At 35.0% G+C, this 19,243-nt stretch overlaps 2 long non-coding RNA genes across 2 annotated transcripts in view; both read right to left on the bottom strand.

Moving 5' to 3' along the window:
* Positions 1-19,243, bottom strand: part of LOC309647096 — a 542,704-nt gene that overhangs the window by 365,056 nt on the left and 158,405 nt on the right. The gene's annotated exons all lie outside the window — the stretch shown is intronic.
* The window catches only part of LOC309647087, a 120,342-nt gene continuing 116,898 nt past the window's right edge, over positions 15,800-19,243 (bottom strand). The window contains exon 3 of the long non-coding RNA XR_014255782.1: positions 15,800-16,597. This is a non-coding gene — a long non-coding RNA (uncharacterized lncRNA). The remainder of the gene's footprint in view (positions 16,598-19,243) is intronic.

Here is a 19,243-nt window from a genome sequence, read left to right as displayed (position 1 = left end):
GGAGTTTTAATCCGCTGCTTCTGAGGCTGCTGGGAGAGATTTCCCCTTCTCTTCTCTGTTCGCACAGCTCCTGGGGATCAGCTTTGGATTTGGACCCGCCTCTGCGTGTAGGTCGCCTGAGGGCGTCTATTCCCCGCCCAGACAGGACGGGGTTAAAGGAGCAGCTGCTTTGGGGGCTCTGGCTCACTCAGGCCGTGGGGAGGGAGCGGTACGGAGGAGGCGGGGCGAGCCTGCAGCGTCAGAGGCCGGCGTGACGTTGCAACAGCCTGAGGCACGCCGTGCATTCTCCCGGGGACGTTGTCCCTGGATCACGGGACCCTGGCAGTGGCGGGCTGCACAGGCTCCCGGGAGGGGCGGTGTGGAGAGTGACCTGTGCTCACACACAGGCTTCTTGGAGGCGGCAGCAGCAGCCTTAGCATCTCACGCCCGTCTCTGGGGTCCACGCTGATAGCCGCGGCTCGCGCCCGTCTCTGAAGTTTGTTTAGGCGGCGCTCTGAATCCCCTCTCCTCGCGCACCAGGAAACAAAGAGGGAAGAAAAAGTCTCTTGCCTCTTCGGCAGCTGCAGACTTTTTCCTGGACTCTCTCCCGGCTAGCTGTGGTGCACTAATCCCTTCAGGCTGTGTTCACGCCGCCAACCCCAGTCCTCTCCCTGCGATCCGACCAAAGCCCGAGTCTCAGCTCCCAGGCACCGCCCACCCCGGCTGGGGAGCAGACAAGCCTCTCAGGCTGGTGAGTGCTGGTCGGCACAGATCCTCCATGTGGGAATCTCTCCACTTTGCCCTCCGCACCCCTGTTGCTGCGCTCTCCTCCGTGGCTCCGAAGCTTCGCCCCTCTGCCACCCGCAGTCTCCGCCCGCGAAGGGGCTTCCTAGTGCGTGGAAATCTTTCCTCCTTCACAGCTCCCTCCCACTGGTGCAGGTGGTGTCCCTATTCTTTTGTCTCTGTTATTTCTTTTTTCTTTTGCCCTACCCAAGTACCGGGGGAGTTTCTTGCCTTTTGGGAGGTCTGACGTTTTCTGCCAGTGTTCAGCGGGTGTTCTGTAGGAGCAGTTCCACGTGTAGATGTATTTCTACTGTATCTGTGGGAAGGAAGGTGATCTCTGCGTCTTACTCTTCCACCATCTTCTCTCCTCCCTCTACAAAATCTTCTTAAACTCTTCCCGAAAATTTAAGAAGAAACTTTAAAACTCACTTTTATGAGGCTGGCATCATTCTAATACCAATACCAGACAGGAACATTATAAGAAAATAAACCTACAACTAATATCCCTGATGAATATAAATGCAAAAATTCTCAATAAAATACTGACAAACCAAACTCAACAACACATTAAAATGATCATACGTCATGATAAAGTGAGATTTATGCCTAAGATGCAAGGATGGTAAAACATATACAAATCAACTGATATGAAAAAATACACTAACAAACTGAAAAAAAAAAAACATGATCATCTCAATGGATAAAGAAAAAGTATCTGAGAAAGTTTAACATTCATGAGTAATTAAAACTCTCAACAAAATATATATACAAGGAACTTGACCTCAACACAATAAACAAGCCCACAGCTAAAATAGTCAATGGGAAAAAAACTGAAAGTTCTCCTCTAAAGTAAGCATACCCACTCCTGCCTCATCTTTTCAATACAGTACTGAAAAGACCTAGTCAGAACAATTATACAAGAAAAGAAATCTAAAAGGAGGAAGTAAAATGATCTCTTTTAACATATACTTGATCATACATGTAGAATGACATAAAGACTTCTAAAAAAAAAATGGTTAGAACTAATAAATTCAACAAATTTGCAGGAAAAAAATCAACATACAAAAATTTGTTGTGATTTTATGCCCAAACAATAAAATATATGAAAAGAAAGTTAAGAAAACAATCTCATTCACAATAGCAACAATTAGAATAAAATTCTTATAAGTAAACTTAACCAAAGGGATGAAAGACTTGTTCACTAAAAATTAGAAATTATTGATAAAAACATTAAAGAAGAAACAGATAAATGGAAAGACATTGCATGTTCATGAATTGCATGAATATATTTAAATGTCCATAGTACTAAGAGTAATCTAGAGGTTCTACACAATCACCTTCAAAATTCCAATGGCAATCTTTACAGAAATATTTTTTAATCCTAAAATTTTTATGAAACCACAATAAACCCTGAGTAGCCAAAGAAATTTTGAGCATGAAGACCAAAGCTAGAGGAATAACACTTCCTGATTTCAAAATATATTACAAACCTGTAGTAATCAAAGGAGTATGTTACTGATAAAAAAACAGACATATAGAAAAATGGAACAGCATATGGACCTCATAAATAAATCCACATATCAACTATCATCTTATCTTTCACAACACTGCCAAGAACACATAATGGGGAAAGGATAGCGCCTCTTCAATAAATCATGTTGGAAAACTGGATATCCACGTGCAAAAGAATGAACCAGGCCTTCTATCTTACTCCACTCACCAAAAATTAACACAAAATGCAGTAAAGACTTAAATGAAACCATAGTCCTGAAATCATAATATTTCAAACCATACAATTAGTAGAAGATATAGGGGAAATATCCTTGACATTGGTGTGGGCAATGGTTTGTTTTATATGACAACAAAAGTTCAGGCAACAAAACTAAAAATAAATAAATTAGACTACATCAAACTAAAAAGTTTCTGCACAGTGAAGAAAACAATCATAGAGTGTAAAGTCCATCTACAGAATGGGAAAAATATTTGCAAATCATATATCTGATAAAAATTAATATCAAAAATATATAAGGAACTCATACAACTCAATAGCAAAAAAAATTGATTTAAAAATCTGAAGAGTCACTTCTTAGAAGAAGACATACAATGGGAGAGGAGACAAGATGGTGGAGTAGAAGGACCTTGAGCTCACCTCCTTTCACAAGAACCCCAAAATCACAACTAACTGCTGAACAACCATCAATAAAAAAAATTGGAACCTACCAAAAAAATGTATTCTACATCCAAAAACATAAAGAAGAAACCCAATGAGATGGTAGGAGGGGCACACTCACAATATAATCAAATCCCATACCCCCTGGGTAGGTTGACCCACAAACTGGAGAATAATTATACCGCAGAAGATCTCCCACAGGAGTGAGAATTTTGGGCTCCATGTCAGACTCCCCAACTGGGTATCAGGCATCAGGAGAAGGAGCCCCCCACAGAGCATTTGGCTTTGAAGGCCAACAGGACTTAATTGCAGGAGCTGCACAGGACTGGGGAAAATAAAGACTCCACTCTTAGAGTGCTCACACAAGGTCTCATATGCAGTGGGACCCAGGGCAAAAGCAGTGACTTCATAGGAATCTGGGCCAGACCTAATTACTGGTGTTGGAGGGTCTTCTGGGAAATTGTGTTGGGATGGGGGATGGTTGTGACTCTCTCTGGGGTAATAAGTGAGTGTTCATCTTCTTGAACTCTTATGTGAGGCAGACATCTGGCTTAGGTAATTAGCACCAAGTTCTGTCCCCACCCAAAAGCCTATAGATTCCAGTATTGGGACACCTCAGGCCAAACAACAAATAAGATAGGAACACAAAACCATCCATCAGCAGACAGGCTGCCTAAAGACTTCCTCAGACCACAGCCACATCTGGGCACATCTCTTGACACAGCCCTACCCACCAGAGGGCCTAGACTCAGCTCCAACCACCACTGGGATAGCACTGGGCCCTCCCACACAACTCTAGGCCATCCTCACCCACCAGGGGCAGACACGAGAAGCAAGAAAAATATGGTCTGGCAGCCTGTGGAACCAAGCCTGCAAATGCAGGTCACATTCTACCCTGAGACCAGCTGGTTTATGGCCCTTGGGTGATGAAAGGGGAGTCTAGTAATAGGACACATAGGACATCCCCTATAGAAGGCCATTTCTCTAAGATTTAGAAACATATATAACCTTCCACATACATAAAAACACAAATAGAAATTTAGACAAAATGAAATAGCAGAGAAATATGTTCCAGGCAAACAAGATAAAATGTCAGAAGTACAACAAAGGAATGTGGAGATAAGCAATCTACCTGAGAAAGAGTTCATAGTAATGATTGTAAAGATGACCCAAGAACTTGGGAAAAGAATGGATGCACAGCAAGATGTTACAAGAAGTTTTTAATAGAGTTAGAAAATATAAAAAACAACCAAGCACAGTAGAAGAGTATAATAACTGAAATGAAAATTCCACTAGAAGGAGTCAGCAGCAGAATAAGTGAGACAAACGAATGGATAAGTGAGCTGGAAGGCAGGGTGGTGGAAATCACTACCATAGAGCAGAATAAAGAAAAAAGAATGAAAAGAAATGAGGACAGTTTAAGAGACGTCTGGGACAACATCAAATGCACAAACATTCACATTGTAAGGGTCCCAGATGGAGAAGGGAGAGAAAAAGGGCCTGAGAAAGTATTTGAAGAGATAATAGTTGAAAATTTCCCTAACATGGAAAAGGAAATGGTCACACAAGTCCAGGAAGTGAAGAGAGTCCCAGGCAGGATAAACCCAAGGAGGAACACGCCGAGACATATAGAAATCAAATTGACAAAAATTAAAGATAAAGAGAAATTATTACAAACAGTAAGGGAAAAGCAACAAGTTACATACAAGGGAATCTGCATAAGGTCATCAGCTGGTTTTTCAGCAGAAACTCTGCAGGCCAGACGGAGTGGCATGATATATTTAAATTTGTGAAAGGGAAAAACCTACAACTAAGAATACTCTACCCAGCAAGGCTCTTGTTCAGATTTGACAGAGAAATCAAAAGTTTTACAGACAAGAAAAGGTAAATGAATTCAGCACCACAGACCATCTTTACAACAAATGCTAAAGGAACTTCTGTAGGAAGAAAAGAAAAGGTCACAACTAAAAACAAGAAAATTAGGAAATGGGAAAGCTCACCAGTAAAGGCAAACATACAGTAAATTAAGAAATCATCCACACACAAATATAATATCTAAACTAGTAACTGTGAGAGTACAAAGGGAGGAGATATACATAGCACTAAAGATAGTCATCAACTCACAAGAGAAGAAAACAAAAGAGAAAAGGAAAAATAAAAGACCTAAAAAACAAATCCAAAATGGCGATAAGAACATACATATTTATAATTACCTTAAACGTAAATGGATTAAATGCTCCAACCAAAAGACATAGACTGGCTGAATAGATACAAAAATAAGACCAATATATATGCTATCTATAAGAGACGCACTTCAGATCTAAAGACACATACAGACTGAAAGTGAGGGGATAGAAAAAGATATTCCATACAAATGGAAATCAAAAGAAAGCTGGAGTAACCAATACTAATATCAGAAAAAATAGACTTTAAAATAAAGACTGTTACAAAAGACAAAGAAGGACATTATATAATGATCAAGGGATCAATCCAAGAAGATATAACAGTTGTAAATATATGCACCCAACATAGGAGCAACTCAATATATAAGGCAAATACTAACAACCATAAAAGGAGAAATTGACAGTAACACAATAATAGTGGGGGACTTTAACACCTCATTTTCATCAATGGACAGATTATTGAAACAGAAAATCAATAAGCAAACACAGATCTTAAATGACACATTAATTGATATTTATAGAGTATTCCATCCAAAAGCAGCAGAATACACATTCTTTACAAGTGCACATGGAACATTCTCCAGGATAGACCACATGCTGGGCAACAAAGGAAGCCTTGGTGTTTTAAGAACATCGAAATCATATCAAGCAACTTTTCTGACCACAACACTATGAGATTAGAAATCAATGAAAGAAAAAAGAAAAACTGAAAAAACCCAAATACGTGGAGGCTAAACAACATACTACTAAACAACTAATGCATCATGGAAGAATCAAAGATGAAATCAAAGAAACCTAGAGAAATATTACAATGAAAGCACAACAATCCAAAACATATGGGATGAAGCAAAAGCAGTTCTAAGAGGAAAGTTTATAGCAATGCTAGCTTACCTCAGGAAATAAGAAAAAAATATAAATAAACAACCTAACTCTACCCCTAAAGCAACTAGTAAAGAAGAATAAACAAGACTCAAAGTTAGTAGAAGGAAAGAAATCATGAAATCAGAGCAGGAAAAATGAAATACAGATGAAGAAAACAATAGAAAAGATCAATGAAACTAAAAGGTGGTTCTTTAAAAAGATACTGATAACCTTTAGCAGACACATCAACTAAAGAAGGGAGTGGGCTGAAATTGATACAATTAATAATGGAAAAGAAGCTACAATGGACATCGCAGAAGTACAAAGGATCAGAAAAGGCAACTACAGGCAACTCTATGCCAGTAAAATGGACAACCTAGTAGAAATGGACAAATTCTTAGAAAAGTACAATATCCCAAGATTGAATCAGGAGGAAAAGAAAATATGAACAGACCAATTACAAGTACTGAATTTGAATTGTTTTTTTTTTAAACTCCCCAGACTTCCCTGGGGAAACTCATTCTATTAGGCCACAATCATCCTGATACCAAACACAAAGATACCACACACACAAAAATTACAGGCCAATATCACTGATGAACATGGACATAAAAATCCTCAACAAAAGACTAGCAAACCAAATCCCACAATACATTATAGGAATTGTAGTCCATGATAAAGTGGGATTTATCCCAGTGATACAAGGATTTCTCAATATCCACAAATCAGTGAGATACACCACATTATAAATTGAAGAATAAAACCCATATTATCATCTCAATAGATCCAGCAAAAGCTTTTGATAAAATTCAATATCCATGTATGATAAAAACTCTTTAGAAAGTTCTGCTTAGAGGGAACATACCTCAACATAATAAAGGCTATAAATTATAAGCCCACAGTTATCATCATACTCAACAGTGAAAAGCTGAAAGCATTTCCTCTAGATCAGGAACAAGGCAAGGATGTCCACTCTTACTACTTTTATTCAACATAGTTTTGGAAGTCCTAGCCACAGCAATCAGAGAAGGAAAAGAAATAAAAGGACTCTAAATTGAAAAAGAATTAAAAATGTCACTGCATATGACATGATACTATACATAGTATCATGGAGGTATCAGGCTCTCTGACTTCAGACTGTACTACAAAGCTACAGTCATCAAAACTGTATGTTACTGGCACAAAAACTGACATATAGATCAATGGAACAGGATTGAAAGCCCAGAGATAAACCAATGTACCTGTGGTCACCTAATCTATGAAAAAGGAGTCAAGAATATACAATGGAGAAAAGACAGTTTCTTCAATAAGTGATACTGAGAAAACTGGACAGCTACATATAAAAGAATGAAATTAGAAAATTCTTTAACACCATCTAAAAAAATTAACTTAAAATGGATTTAGACCTAAATGTAAGACTATATACTATAAAACTCTAGAAAACCTAGGCAGAAAAGTCTTTGACATAAATTGCAGCAATATCTCTTTGCATCCATCTCCTAAAGTACTGTAAATAAAAACAGAAATAAACAAATGGGACTTAATTAAATTTAAAATCTTTTGCACAGCAAAGAAAACTATAAACAAAACAAAAAACCACCCCCAGAATGGTAGAAAATATTTGCAAATGATACTACAGGCAAGGAATTAATCTCCAAAATGTAAAAACTGCTCATCCAGTTCAATATCAATAAAACAAACAACCCAATAAAAAATGGGCAGAAGATCTAAATGGACATTTCTTCAAAGAAGACATAAACATGGACAAAAGGCACATGAAAAGATGCTCAACATCACTAATTATTAGGGAAATTATTAGAGAATTATTAGAGAAATGCAAATTAAAACTATTATGAGGTATTGCCTCACACCAATCAGAATGGCCATCATCAAAAAGTTTACTAATAATAAATGCTGGAGACAGTGTGGAGAAAGAGGAACTCTCCTACACTCTTGGTAGGAATGTAAATTCGTACATCCATTATGGGGAGCAGTATGGAAGTTCCTTAAAAAAACAAATAGAGACACCATATGATTCTAAAATCCCAATCGTTGGCATATATCCAGAGAAAACCATAATTTGAAAAGATACATGCATCTCAATATTAATTGCAACATTATTTGCAATATCTAAGACATGGAAGCAATCTAAATGTCCATCAACAGATGAGTGGATAAAGAAGATGTGGTATATATACACAATGGAATATTAGTCATAAAAAATAATGAAATAATGTCATTTGCAGCAACATGGATGGACCTAGAGATTATCATACTACATGAAGTAAGTGAGACAGAGAAAGATAAATATCATATGATATCACTTGTATGTGGAATCTAAAAAAATGTTACAAATGAACTCATATACAAAACAGAAATAGACCCACAGACATAGAAAACAAACTTATGTTTACCAAAGGGGAAAGGGGGGGAGGGATAAATTAGAAGTTTGGGATTCATATATACACACTATTATATATAAAAATAGATAACCAATGAAGATCTACTGTAAAACACAGGGAACTATAGTCAGTACTTTGTAATAACTTATAAAGGAAAAGAATCTGAAAAAGAATATATATGTGTGTGTATATATATATATATATATATATATATATATATATATACATACATATATCTGAATCTCTATTCTCTACATCTGAAACTAATACAACATTGTAAATCAACCATACTTCAGTAAAAATTAAATTAAAAAAAATACAAATGGCCAGCAAGTATAAGAAAAGGTGCTCAGCATTACTAATCTTGAAGGAAATGCAAATAAATACCATGTGAAATATTGTCCAGACCTCTTAGAATGACTATTATCAAAGAGACAAAAAAATAACAACTGTTGTCAAGGTTGTGAAGTAATTGGATTCCTTATATACTGTTGGTGTGAGTGTTAACTGGTACAGTTATTATGGAAAACTGTATGGAGTTTTCTCCAAAAATCAAAAATACAACCACCCTACAATCTCAGTTGTGGGTATATATCTGAAGGAAATTTAAAAATAAAACAGTATCTTGAAGAGATATTTTCATTCCCATGTTTATTTCAAGGTATTGTACAGTATCCAAATATGGAAATAACCTAAAGGTCTATCACTGGGTGAATGGATTTGTGTGAAAATGTGATATATATGTGTAAATATACACACACACACACACACACACACAAATGGAATATGATTTAGCCCTAAAAAGGAGTAAAATACTGCCATTTTGGCAATACACATAAACCTGGAAGTCATTTTCCTAAGTAAATAAGCCAGATGCAGAAAGATAAATAATACATGGTACCATTTATATGAGGAGTTTGAAACAGTCAAACTTGTAGAAGTAAAGAGTAGAATGGTTTTTTCCAGGGTTTTGTAGTAGGTGGATACAAGGAGATGTTTGTCAAGGGATACAGTCTCGATTATGCAAGATACATAAGTTCTAGAGGTCTTATGTAAAACAATGTGACTCTAGTTAAAAGTACTGTATTACTTTAAATTTCCTCAGGCAGTAGATCTTATCTGTTCTCATCACACAAGGAAAAGAAAAGAAGGAAAAATGAAAATGGTAAATATGGGAGGTAATGGACATGTTAGTCACCTTGACTGTGGTGATTATTCTGCAATATATACTTATATCGAATCATGAACGTCACTATGGTTGTATATGTTAAATATCTTCTATTTTTAATTGTCAATTATAACTCAATAAAGCTGGGAAATACAGAAAACTCCTTTGATAAATCATGTTAATCTCACCTTATATCATGTACGTCTTGATAAGATGTAATGAGAAGATAATTGACATAATTACCTGTGGTATTTTTCTTTAAAAAAAAAAACTACCTCTTAGCCCCATGGAGATAATATCAGGCAAACATAATTGAAGGACATTTTTCAAAATACTCTTAAAATAGTCAATACTATGATCAACAAGGGAAAACTGATAAACTGTCACACAGCAGAGAAGACTAAGTACACACGTCAACAAACTGTAATGTGGCATCCTGGAACAGACTTCTGAAATTCTAGTAAGATCTGTGCTTTGATTAATAACATTTTACAAATGTTAGTTTCTTAGTTTCGACAAATATACCATCACTTTACTTAAATGGGAAACTGGGTCAAAAGTATATGGGAACTCTCTGGAGCATGTTTGTAACTTTTCTGTAAGGCTATAATTCTTTCAAAATAAAAAGTTTATTCAAAAAATAGTTTGATTTGTGATATTAAACAAGAGCTATTAAACACATATACTACTATGATATTTTAAGTGTGAAATCAAAGGCTAATGAATAAAAGAAAACATAGTTAAATTAGCAATGAAGATATTTGTAATAGCTTTAGGAAAGTGGAAGAAACAAATTGAGATATTGAAACAGCTGTGGAGTGAAACAAAACAGAAATGACTTTAAATTTTAGTGTTTGCCATTGGGGGAGAATAGAGACACTATTAACAGAAATGTTTTAAAAATCAGGAAGAGGAATACATTGGAAAATAGATCTGATTATTCCAGTTTTGTCAATGTCAATTTTGACACGTTCCTGGATATCCATGTATAAACGTCAGTGAAGCCATTACTAGAACATAACAGTCAGAAGATAGTATTAAGAATTCAGGGAATGTGTTTTTTAAGAAACCTCCATACTGTTCTCTAGAGTGGCTGTACCAATTTACATTCCCACCAATAGTGTAGGAGTGTTCCTTTTTCTCCACACCCTCTCCAGCATATATTATTTGTAAACTTTTTGATGATGGCCATTCTGACTCTAGTGAGGTGATATTTAATCGTAGTTTTGATTTACATTCCTCTAATAATTAGCGATGTTGAGTTTTCATGTACCTTTTGACCACATGTATGTCTTCTTTGGTGAAATGTCTACTTAGATCTTCTGCCCATTTTTTGATTGGGTTGTTTAGGTATTTTTGGTATTGAGCTGTATGAGCTGTTTGAGCTACCATATGTTCCTGCAGTCCCATCCCTGGACATATACTTGGAGAAAACTATAATTTGAAAAGATACATGCACTCAGTGTTCATTGCAGAACTATTTACAATAGCCAAGATATGGAAGGAACCTAAATGTCCATTGACAGATGAATGGAGAAAGAAAATGTGGTATATTTATACAATGGACTATTAGTCATAAAAAAAGAATGAAATAACGTCATTTGCGGCACATGGATGGACCTAGAGATTATTATACTAAGTGAAGTAAGCCAGACAGAGAAAGACAAATATTGTATGATATCGCTTATATACGGAATCTAAAAAATTGATACAAATGAACTTATATACAAAACAGAAATACACCCACAGACCCAGAAAACAAACCTATGGTTACCAAAGGGGAAAGGGGGTAGGGTTTAATTAGGATTTTGGGATTAACATATACACACTACTATATATAAAATAGATAACCAACAAGGACCTACTGTACAGCACAGGGAACTGTACTCAATATTTAGTAATAACCTATAAGGGAAAAGAATGTGAAAATGTATATGTATATGTATAACTGAATCACTTTGCTGTACATTAACACAGCACTGTAAATCAACTATACTTCAATAAAAATTTTAAAAATAAAGGAGTTCATGAAGTGGATGAAGAAATATAGAACAAAATAGTAGGAGTAGGGAAGTAAAGGAAAGCAAGGAGAGGATGTATGATTAAATAAAGTGAATAGAGGATGGCAAAATCAGAGAAACTCAAGGGCTAAAGAGATAAACACCCAAGTTAACTGAGTAACACCATAATGTTTGGACCTTGAGAAGTCATTATCTAAGGAGATTGGTTGCCTTAGATTAGCAAGGAACAAAAGTAGAGGTGGTAGAAAACAATACATGGCGTTAGTGGGGTAAAAAATTACAAAATAAAAGCAGGAGGGGAGCACTGGTATCCTGAATTTAAAGACAGATAAATATCTATGGTCAACCAGCTGCAAATTATAAACTCCTTGAATTAAGTAAGTCACTATTTTGTTTTCAAATGTCATATGTTAAATGCATATGTGACATTTGTAATACCTCTTAGGGGTATTATTGCTTGATTTTTATCAGATGTTTTATTTGTTTCATAAATTAGGTGTATCTATAAATAAAGAAGTTATCTCATTAAATTGATATGAAATATAATGTATAGGAAAGTTTTGTAACTGAGGAATGTTATGCTAACATAATGTTAATGAAAAAAGCAAAAACGATGCAACATATCTTGAGTGGGAAAAAGACTTTTTTCTTTTTCTTGAATTCAGGAAATTGTACTTTTTTAATAACAAGAAAGAAGTCAATATAGTTAATAATGGGGAATATGCAAAAAGAGTGGAGAAGATTTATGAAACAACAACAACAAAATAGCAGTGATGAGTTAAAAGCACAAGTGAAAGAAGAAAGGAGTAATTCTATCTGTTCTAAGTCTGACAAGAAAAGAAAGACAAAAAAATGGAAAATGAACTTTTTGGAAGCTCATACTTTAATAGACTTTCATTTATTTATTCAACAAATATTTGAGCATTTATTATGGAACAGATGTTGACCTATATAGTAGAGATAAAGTGGCAAAAATATATAGGGTTCCCGACTTCCTGTAGGTCCCTGATGGTTGACAGGTTTTGTTTTTTTTTTTCTTACAGCACTTTAAATATGTCATCTCATTGCCTTCTGACCACCAGGTTTTCTCATGAGAAAAAATAAAAGATGTTAACCTTATAGAGGATACCGTGTATGTGACAATTTCATTCTCTCTGTCTTTGGCTTTTGACAGTTTGATCACAATATGTATCAATATCTGTGTGTCTCTCGAGTTTATTCTATTTGAAGGATATAGAGTTACTTAGAGGTGTAGATTCATGTATTTCATTAAATTTGGCAAGTAGTCAATTATTAGTTCTTCAAATGTTTCTTCTGCCCCTTTCTTTCCCTCCTCTGCTTATGGGACTCCCATAATACATTTGTTGGTATGTGTGGTGGTGTTCCAATGGTTGCTTAGGCTGTGTCAATTTTTCTTCAATTTTTTTACCTTCTGCCTCTCAGACTGAATGATTTCAATTTATACATCTTCAAGTAGCTGACTCTTCTGCCAGCTCAGATTTGCTTTTGAACTTTTCTAGTGAATTTTTCATTCAGCTCTTGTATTTTAACTCCAGAATTTCTATTTAACTGCCTTTTGTAATTTCTCTTTTTAAAATATTCTCTATTTCTTTGGACTTTCCTGGTTCCATTTATTTTATGTTCATAATTCCATTTAGCGGTTTGAGGATATGTAAGACAGTAGATTTAAAGTCTTGTTCTAGTATGTTCAGTGTTTGTTCCTCCTCAGTGATATTTCTGTCAGTTTTTATTTAGTCTTGTGAATTGGTCATGCTTTTCTATTTATTTGTTTGCCATATAATGTTTTTATAGAAAAGTAGACATTTAGATCATTATAATGTGGTAACTCTGGAAATGAAATTCTCCCCCTTCCCCATGGTTTGCTTTTGTTTGTTAGTGCTACAGTCACCCATTTGTTTATTGACTTTTCCAAATTATTTTAGCAATGACTATTTCTCGTTTCATGTAATTATAGATGCTTCCATTCCATTATCTAAATGGTCAGGCAGTGACCTGAGAGAGTTTCCTTCAAGGCTAAAATTCAGGAGCCTCTTTCTTCGCTAAACACTTCCTTGGTTGTTGTTAATTTTTTGATATGATTCTGAAGTTGTGAAATGTTGATTTTGACAGTTTTTGCCAGATTCATGGCTAATTCAGTGGTGGAATGGATCTTTGGAATTCCCTACCTCACCATTGTCAATGACGTCACTCTTATTTTCTAAGAGACGGTAAAGTCTCTCTCTCTCTCCTCTCAGGAAATTACTCCAGCTGAGTGTCCCACTACTTTGAAAACTTCAGAACCATTTGTCACCTCAGTGTATATTATTTTTATGTTGTGGAAAATCCATTTTAATTCAACAAGAGGGGATGTAATTAATTTGCTCCCAAAACTGAAGATCTAAAAACCAACCATGGAGCTAAGGTTAATGCTACATTTAATAATTGTTTCATGGAATGGACAATTAATGAGGAAATGATGTATTGCTACTCAGCTGTGGAGATACACTAATAAATGAACTGCACTAGATTTCTTCAAAGATACAAAACTTTAATTAGTGGGATATTTATAACACAGTTAAGCAACATTGATAAGGCAGCATCTTAGCAATTGAAACCAAATGATTTCAATCTGGCTACTAGTAGGCAGAAGACAACCCAAGAGCATTCTGTCATGTTGTCTGTTATGTTGGTTTTGTCATTTGTTAGTCCTTTTGTCTTTTATTAGTTATTTGAACACTTTTAGTTGAGGTATGCACTCTCCATGTCAGCCTACTTACCAACATTCTTTATTATCTTGCACCCAGCTCACATTTTTAGTGCCTTTCCTAGCCCTTTTACAGTTGCTTAGTTTGTGACCTTTTCTCTTTACGTTATATGCGACTATTTTGTGCAATCAAACAGAGAAACCTTATCTTTTATTTTCAGGCGATCAAACATGAGGATTTTAAAGTGAAAATGGTTAACATTAATTTACTTCGGATTCTGTCCTATTTTTTTTTGCTGTATTAGTCTGTAAAATTTCATTTTAGAAATTTCATTTGGGCTTTCTGCCGTCTCTGGTTTTGGAAAGAAACAGACAGAAATGCAATAAAATTTGTTATATTGGAATCTATGTGCATAGTCTGTTGTTCTAACAGCCTCACTAAAAATGCCATGATATTTATATCTAGATTAATAAATAGTGGAGATTCTGAAGAAAGACCATTGATATACAGTTGTCAAAAAAGCCCTAGGCCAATTATGGCATTTATGTATCTTACAAGTCAAAGAAAGCCATGAAATTTAGAATTAATCAATCACTATCTATTGAGTGTTTCCTCTGCTTTGTTCTACGCATTTAGTTTACACCTGTAACTTTATTGACTGATGTGTATCCCTGCACAATCAATATGGCTGCAGCAATATTTATTAATCATGAAATCTGACTGGGACAAAGAAATAGACATTTGTGTTTATCTTCCAGTCCACGTTATCAATTACATGGGTACATGGCTTCTATCTGAATTGTTTAAATAATTAAGAATGGAGAGCAATTTTCTTAATAACTCAGATTGTTTAGATAAAGCCTCCACAGAGCTATCATTTCTGCAAAATACATTATGTATAAATATGTTTATCTTTATCAGAATGTTCCCAAATATTTCTACTTAAATTAATTTTATTTTAAAAAGCTCTTTTTTTCTGATAATAATTTATGTTTTGATATCTCATAATAAAAACTAGGGGGCTTCCCTGGTGGTGCAGTGGTTGAGAATCTACCTGCCAATACAGGGCACACGGGTTCGAGCCCTGGTCTGGGAAGATCCCACATGCCGCAGAGCAACTGGGCCCGTGAGCCACAATTACTGAGCCTGCGCGTCTGGAGCCTGTGCTCTGCAACAAGAGAGGCCACAATAGTGAGAGGCCCGTGCACCGCGATGAAGAGTGGCCCTTGCTCGCCGCAACTAGAGAAAGCCCTGGCACAGAAACGAAGACCCAACGCAGCCAAAAATAAATTAATTAATAAAAAAAAAAAAAACTAGGATAGAACATCTGTAAATTACTGAAAATTGATGTCAGAAGAATAGAGGATTCTAGAAGAATTGGGAAATATTTATTTTGGAGGAATAAAATAAAATGGTTCTTCCATTTTATCCTTGACTAATGGCACACACAAAAAAGAAGACTGATGACTGGTTTTCCAAAGATTCTAACAGAACTCTGAACCACCAACAGTGGAATAAGTGGTGGAATAGAGGAGAAATAATAAGAAACAAGAAAGTTCACAGAACTCACTGCTGTTTTAACAGTATAAAGCCAGTGTTCACAAAACACTCTCCCAGAAGTTTTCGTGAGAGAGCACATTTTACATGTTTGATCATTTCTTTCTTTTTTTGTATAGAGTAAGCAAAGTATAGAGAAAATATCTTTACAAAAGCATAACTGGTTATTCACAGCATTCTCTCATTCATTCCTTCTCTAGAGATGTGAAATAGCTAGAGATGTGAAAAGTTGATAGATTAAGCAAAAATCTTCCTCTTCAAATAAAGATTATATAATAAATTTGCCTTCTTGTCACACATTTGGTAGAAAATTCATAACGTCTATTTTGCTTTCAGTTTAAATGTTTTAAACATTCAAATAAAAGAGGATAAAGGCATATTCTAATATTCCAAATATATGCTTTATTTGTTTTTATTTTTGAAATATTTATTTGAAGATAGACTTTGTCTCATATTCCAGAGTTTTAACATGCAGGATGTCGGGAATATTTTAACAAAAGCTTAGATTATTATTTGATACCTATGATTGCTGTTTATATGTATTGTGTATACTGGTTAATGCACTACATCAATTATGAAGTTTTATTTCAGCAATCCTTTTCTTTTTTTTTTTTTTTTTCAAGGCCCAGAGTACTTCTTTGATGGTGTCCCAACTGAGCATAAACTGACATTCAGAGTTTGATTATGTCCAAAAAGCTGTGTATAGGCAGTCCCAGGGCTTTAGTAGTCAAGATGCAGTCATGGGGATTTTCAGGTAGTTGAGAAAACCTGTTAAAAGAACATTTGTGAATTACCATAAGGAATACAGATTAAGAAAACATAAACAAAAGGACAGGGAATAACGATAGTAGCATGAGGTTTTGCCCGAGTATGGCATTATGAAAAGAAAATGGTACTTTTAATATTCCCCAAATTTTAAAGCCCTTCTGACCAGGTAGCCCTTCACAAATAGAAATATTATGTTAATAGGCTTTCTGCACCCATAAGAACAGTAGTGAATTATCAGTTGGGATCTTATTTCTCAGTAGACACAGCAATGTAGGACCTAGAAGGAAATCAGTATTGAACCATGCAATAAAAATTGTTTAGGTTCCTAGCCATGGAGACTGAGAAATAATTTTAAGTACTCTGCAGGAGGTTAAAGTCCTACCTAAGGAGGGAGTTCCATGTCAGGGGAATTTGAGAATTAAAGTTAAAATGATCTCCTTTCTATTCACACTGAAAGGAGAGCTGGAAAATTTGTGTTCCCTCTATTTAAATGTATAAAATATATTGCAGTTGTGTGGCTTTCTATCTATCTACCATGAACAACGTGCATCACTCACTGAGTGGAAATGAAAGACTCCTCAGTCAAACCTATGTCATTCTTCATGCAACATGTCTAAGTTCTTTGCCCAGTTGTTAATCATGTAATTTGGTTTTTATTTTTGCTATTGAATTGCAGCAGTTTCTTATATATTTTTAATGTTAACTACTTATCAGATATATGGTTTGAAAATATTTTCTGAGTTTTTAGTTTACTTTTCATTTTATTGATTTCCTTTTTTGTTATGCAAAACTTTTTAGTTGACGTAGTCCCCCTTGTCCATTTTTTATTGTGTTTACTGTGCCTTTGGTGTTGTATTTAAGAAATTATTGCCAAGACTAATGGCATAAATTTTTTCTATGATTTCCTCTAAAAGTTTTGGAGTTTCAGAGCTTACATTTAAACCTATAATCCATTTTAAGTTTATTTTTAGTGTATGGTGTAAGATAAGGGTCCAATTTTATTCTTTTCAAAACGAGTGAAGAGCCAGTGTACCCAAAAACATGCATTTGAGACTATCTTTTACATGGTGTGTATTCTTGGCACATTTGTCAAAGATCAGTTACCCATAAATTCATGAGTTTAATTATGGGTGTTCTATTGAGTATACTTAAATTTCTTTCATCAGTTTTTTAAAGAAAATTTTAAAAATTGAAGTATAGTTGATTTACAATATTATATTAGTTTCATATGCACAGTATAATGATTCAGTATTTTTATAGTTTATACTCCATTAAAAGTTATTACAAGATAATGCCTATATTTCCTTGTACTATACAATATTTCTTGTTGCTTATCTATTTTATGCATTGTGTCTATTAAAGCCATACACTTAACATGCCCCTCTCCCCTTCCCTCTCCCCACTGGTAACCACTGGCTTGTTTTCCATATCTGAGTCTGTTTCTGTTTTGCTATATACATTCATTTGTATTTATTTTAGATTCCATATATAGGTGGTCTTATGCAGTATTTGTATTTTGCTATTTGACTTGTTTCATGAAGCATAATATTCCATGTTGCAACAAATGACAGAATTTTACTCTTCTTTATGGCTGAGTAATATTCCATTGTGTATGTATGTGTGTGTATATATATATATATATATATATATATATATATATATATATACCACATCTTCTTTATCCATTCATCTGTTGATGGACACATGGGTTGCTTCCGTATCTTGGCTATTGTAAATACTGCTTCTATGAATATTGGGGTACATGTATCTTTTCTAATTAGTGTTTCTGTTTTTCTTCATATATACCTAGGAGTGGAATTGGTGGATCATATGGTAGTTCTATTTTTAGTTTTTAAAGGACCCTGCATACTGTTTTCCATAGTGGCTGCACCAAATTACATTCCTACCAACAGTTACAAGGGTTCTCTTTTCTCTACATCCTCACTAAATATTTGTTCTTTGTAGACTTTATGATGATAGCCATTCTGGCACTGTGAGGTGATATCACATTGTTGTTTTGATTTGCATTTCTCTAACAATTAGCAGTGTTTAAAATATTTTCAGGTGTGTTGGCCATCTGTATGCCTTCTTTGGAAAACTGTTTATTTTGGTCTTCTGCCAATTTTTGACTTTGATGTTGTTGCTCTTGTTATTGAGTTACATGAGCTGTTTATAAATTTTGTATATTAACCAATTTGTTGGTCATATCATTGGTAAATATTTTCTCTAAGTCATCTTTTCATTTTGTTGATGGCTTCCTTTGCTTTGCAAAATATTTTAAGTTTAATTAGGTCTCTCTCTTTTTTTCCTTATTCTTTTTGCTCTTATCTCTCTTGCCTTAGGAGACAGAGCCAAGAAAATATTGCTACGATTTATGTCAGAGTGTTCTGCCTATGCTATCTTCTAGGATTTTTATGGTTTAGGGTCTTATATTTAGATCTTTAACCAATTTTGAATTTACTTTTGCATATGGTAAAAGGGAATGTCCTAATCTCATGGTTTCACATGTAGCTGCCCATTTCTCCCAGCACCACTTATCGAAGAGACTATCTCTTCTCCATTGTATATTCTCGTCTTCTTTGTCATAGATTAATTGACCACAGTTGTGTGGGTTTATTTCTGAGATCTATATTCTGTTTAATTGAT

This window comes from Balaenoptera physalus (genome assembly GCF_965194825.1).
Source record: "Balaenoptera physalus genome assembly, chromosome: 17".
NCBI lineage: Eukaryota > Metazoa > Chordata > Mammalia > Artiodactyla > Balaenopteridae > Balaenoptera > Balaenoptera physalus.
The sequence above is the reverse complement of the archived record's forward strand: the minus strand, read 5'-3'. Positions and strand labels throughout refer to the sequence as shown.